Raw genomic sequence first — 5145 nt, forward strand, 5'->3', positions numbered from 1 at the left:
AAAAAAAAAAAAAAAAAAAAAAAAAAAGAGTATGGAAGTGTGACAATATCGGGTGTTGGAGGGAGTGTGGATCTGCAGAAGGTTTTGTACAGTGCTGATGGGAGGGCGAAATTGTACAGCCACTTCGTCATGATCTCGTAAAGCTGAGCATTCAAATGCTCCATCATCCATCAATCCCACTCTTAGGAAGTCAGGCCAGAGCAACTCTTTCTCATATACACCAGCAGATATATATGAGAACGGTCATATCAGCACTATTCATATAAAGCAAAACTTGGGGGCAATACAAACATTCTCTGACAGGAGACTGGACCAATATACTGTGGTGTGCCTATATAATGGAATAATAAACCTCAGTCAAAATGAATGAACAATAGCCCCACGCAACAGTATGAATCAGTGTTAGTAGCAGAATTCAAGTGAAAAAAAAGTCTCAGAAGAATGCATATTGCATGATACCCTTTGTATACAGTTAAAATAAATCCAAACTGAAAATTCTTTTTTTTAAAAAAAATATATGTAGCAGTGATAAAACTTTATTTGAAAAAGGGAAAGCAAGTCAATGGTGAACATAAGATTCAAGAAAGTGCTTACTTACTTTGGGCAGAGGAAGAGAAAGAATGCATTGCAGATTGATGTTGCTGCTCTAGTTTTCTTGTTTGTTTGGTAATTTAAAGAATATTTATTATAGTATTAAAGAGAGATACATAAATGCAACAATAAAAAAGTCAAATAACCAGATTTAAAAAATAGGAAAAGGACTTGAATAGACTTTCTCCAAGGATGATTTAAAAATGGCCAAGAAGCATATGAAAAGATGTTAAACATCACTAATCGTCAGAGAAATGCAAATCGAAATGATAGTGACGTATCACCTCACACCCATTACGATAGCCACTATAGAGAAAAGCCAGAAAATAGCAAATGTTGGCAAGAACAGGAGAAATTGGGACCCTTATGCCCTGTTGGTGGTGTTGTAAAATGGTGCAACTGCTATGGACAACACAATGATGGCTCCTTAAAAAAATAAAAATAGACTACCATCTGATACAGCAATTCCACTTCTGAGTAGACATTCAGAAACATTAAAAGCAGAGTGTCGATTCACACACCCATGTTCACAGCCACACTATTCACAATAAATAGCTAAGAGGTGGAAACAGGCTGGGCACGGTGGTTCACGCCTGTAATCCCAGCACTTTGGGAAGCTGAGGTGGGCGGATCACTTGAGGACAGGGTTCGAGACCAGTCTGGCCAACATGGAGAAACCCCATGTCTATTAAAAATACAAAAATTAGCTTGGTGTGGTGGTACACACCTGTAGTCCCAGCTACTCAGGAGGCTGAGGCAGGAGGATTACTTGAACCCATGAGGTGGAGGTTGCAGTGAGCTGAGATTGCACCATTGCACTCCAGCCTGGGTGACAGACTGAGACTCTGTTTCAAAAAAAAAAAAAAGAGGTGGAAACAACCTAAATGTTCATCAATGCTGAACGGATAAACAAAATATAGTATATCCATACAATGGAATGTTCTTCAGCTTTAAAAAGGAAGGAAATCCTTCCACATGCTACAACATAGATGAACCTTGAGGACATTATGCTAAGTGAAATAAGCCAGTCACAAAAGGACAAATATTGTATGACTTCACTTCTATGAGGGTCTAACATCGATTCCTAGACAAACCAGAAAGTAGGATGTTCATTACCAGGGACAGGTGACCCCTCCTTGGATCTATTCGCTTTGCAATGTGACTCTGCAGCTCTTCCCACCAAGGGGTGGAGACTGTTTTCCCAGCCCTTGGATCTGAGCTGGCTTGGTGACTTGCTTTGGCCCACAGCCTTTGGTGGAAGTCAGGCTGTGCTGGTGCTGAGCCAAGGCCTCAGGAAGCTCACATGCTCCTGCTCATGCCCTTGGAAACCAGACACATGAGGTCATCTTAGACAGCCACTCCCTAGGTGACCCTCCAGGTGACCGCATATAGATGAGTGAGTGCAGTTAAATTCAGCTGTGCCAGGCCAGGTGCGGTGGCTCATGCCTGTAATCCTAGTACTTTGGGAGGCCGAGGTGGGAGGATCACGAGGTCAGGAGTTCACGACCAGCCTGGGCAACACAGTAAAACTCCGTCTCTACTAAAATACAAAAAAAATTAGTTGGGCGTGGTGGTGCATGCCTGTAGTCCCAGCTACTTGGGAGGCTGCGGCAGGAGAGTCGCTTGAACCTGGGGGGTGGATGGTGCAGTGAGCTGAGATTGCGCCATTGTATTCCGGCCTGGGTGACAGAGCAAGACTCTGTCTCAAAAAAAAAAAAAAAAAAAAGTCATAACGTGAAAAACTGGCTATCAGGAGATGAAGAATACATTTGAAAGTCAACAAGGAGTGAAAGAAACTCTGCTGGCATGCCATAAAAGCATGCAAGTCATGGCAGGGGAACATGTAAGTGCGTTACATCTGTATGCACATGCCTGTGAGTGTCTGTGACCACACACACACACACACACACACACACACTCATAGTCAGAGGAAGCCTCAAGTCAGGTTGAGTTTCCAAAGGGAAAATCTCATTTGTCCACCAGTGACAGCCTATGTAGCCTTCTACATTAATGTAAATTGAGGCAGGATTACCTTCTAGTGATAAAGTCACATCTGGCAGCAGAGAAAAAAGTGAGTGGAAACGGACACATTTCCAACCCTGCTCTGGCCTGGGCTGCACCCCCACTCCACTGAACACCTAGATTCACCTTTATAAAATCCAGGATCCTTGGGGCTCAGCCTCCTAGTCCTTGCCCCTTCCCCAGATCCCACCCCTGTCTGCCCACGTTGTCTTCTCGGGCCCTTGAAACTTAAGCCGGAAGTCTGGGCAGGCCAGTAGAGGAAGGAGTCGGGGCCCAGGCAGTCACAGGTCGAAGAGGTGGAGGGAAGCGGCCCAGCTCACAGTCACACCAGGACAACTTGGAAGTTGAATTGGCAAGTTGCGGCAGGAGATGGGAGCATGGGCTCCATCCCTAAGGGAGCCACATTCGTTTTTTTCCTTTCAAAGTCGTCAGGCAGTAAAAGAAAATTGCAGGGATGGGGAAATAATGAAAAAGGCTCTTTGTTTTCCCCCCAGTCCGAACTCCTAGCTCATCAAACCTTGGAAATGCTCACTGCAAATGGCTGTTCTTGTTTTATTGCTTATTTATGGGAATCTATTTAAAGTGAATTGCACTTTTCCATTGTATCCTAGTGAGCGTGTGCCGGAGTTGTGTCTACCCTGGCTGTGGGGCTGTCTGGACTGGGGATTCTGTCTGATTGTGTCAGCATCACGCTCCGTGACATTTAAAAGTGGGGAAGGAAAATACTGCAAAGGAAGCAGGGCGAGCATGGAGAATGATTGCTCAGGCCTCCATCAGCTCCAGGCGGGTGCGGGGAATGCTGTTCTAGGGCAGGTTTGGGGGTGCTGACCAGGCCTTCACACAAAGAGGAATCTGCTCTTGTGGATGAAGGAATGGCATGACAAATCAAACTTTAATCTGGCTCTGCTGTAAGCATTGTGACCTTCGGGCAGTTTACTGACTTCTATGAGCCATCTTTTTTTAAAAAAAAATAATTCTCTACAGAGAGGTGAATACTGGGCTGTTGTTAATAATAATGATGGAATTCATCATATATATGAGAGTGCTTACTTAGTATCAGGTAGATGCTCACTAAATGTAAAAGTCCCTTATAACGGCAGCTGGAATAGGGACTGGAAGAGATAGGGAAGCCCCTAACGTATCTTCATTTTCTTAACCCATGCCTTTTGACCCAAAAAGAATGAAGGCTCCCTCACTCCTTTGCTTTGATCGGAAGATGAGATGCAAGGCTCAATGCCTAGAATGCTCTACAGCAGGGGTCAGCAAACTGGCTGAATCGGCTGCTGTTCCTGTAACTAAAGCATTATGGGAATCCATCCCTCACCCTCGACTGTCTGCGAGCCATCTATGACAGTTTTCTTGCTACAGCGGCAGAGCGGAGTAGGTGTGAAAGAGATCATGGGGCCCACAAAGCCCTAAGTATTTACTTTTTCGCCCTTTACAGAAAAAGTTTGCCAATCCCTGCTCTAATTCACTGGTATCTTGGGGTTCTCCTATCTGTGTGATCAGAAGGTCTGAGCCTCAGAGAAAGGAAGCAGCAACTTGTCCAAGATCACAAAGTTCGTGTTTGAGTTAGAACTGCAATCAGGTTTCCTGATTCCTGGCCCAGTGCTTTTTCATTGTTTAACCGTACCATGTACCATTTCACAGAGACCCCAACGCCTTTGGGATTAGCTTTACCGAAAAAAAAAAAAGAAAAAAGAAAAAAAAATCTCTAAGTCACTTGGCATCTGAGCTCCATTTGATCAGTAAAGTTGGCATTAGTGCCTCCCACAATTCCCAAGGCCCCACCTTCTATAACCCTGCTCACCACACCACTGTCTCTCCAGGCTCAGCAAATACTTCTAGAGACACCGATGTGTCCTTGTCCTGAAATCTTTGTGAGTCAGCTGCACTGATTCCTGCTCCAGGAAGTTGAGGGCCAATTCCCTGGTGAAGGGCCATCTGCCTGTGTCTGGCTGCCTGTCTGTGGGCTTTCGTGTCTCGGGGGCTCTGCTGCATTGTGAGAGGGAGCTGGGACAGAGCTCTGAGAGAGGGCAATGAGGCAGGGAGAGGGAGTTTGATTCCTGAAGAATCTTCCTTTCCCCATGAAGACAAGCAAGCTGATGGCCACAGCCTGGAAAACTTTATTTTTAAATTTATTTTTGTTGGGGAAAGAGTTGGGTTCTCTCTAATTCATGGCAACCTCCCCAGTTCCCTTACAATGCTGCCTCCTCATATGCTTTGCTAAGAAAGCCTGGATGGGCCGGGCGAGGTGGCTTATGCCTGTAATCCCAGCACTTTGGGAGGCCGAGGCCGGTGAATCACCTGAGGTCAGGAGTTCAAGACCAGCCTGACCAACATGGTGAAATCCCATCTCCACTAAAAATACAAAAAAAAATTAGCTGGACATGGTGGCATGTGCCTGTAGTCCCAACTGCTTGGGAGGCTGAGGTATGAGAATTGCCTGAACCTGGGTAGCAGAGGTTGCAGTGAGCCAACATCCTGCCACTATACTCCAGCCTGGGCGACTAAGCAAGATTCTATCTCAAT

General features: G+C 45.3%; 1 protein-coding gene across 2 annotated transcripts in view; it reads right to left on the reverse strand.

Annotated features, from left to right (window-relative positions):
* The window catches only part of KIRREL3 (kirre like nephrin family adhesion molecule 3), a 575101-nt gene that overhangs the window by 259788 nt on the left and 310168 nt on the right, over positions 1–5145 (reverse strand). The gene's annotated exons all lie outside the window — the stretch shown is intronic.

This window comes from Rhinopithecus bieti, unplaced genomic scaffold, assembly GCF_001698545.2.
Source record: "Rhinopithecus bieti isolate Rb0 unplaced genomic scaffold, ASM169854v2 scaffold_20150, whole genome shotgun sequence".
Taxonomy (NCBI): Eukaryota; Metazoa; Chordata; class Mammalia; order Primates; family Cercopithecidae; genus Rhinopithecus; species Rhinopithecus bieti.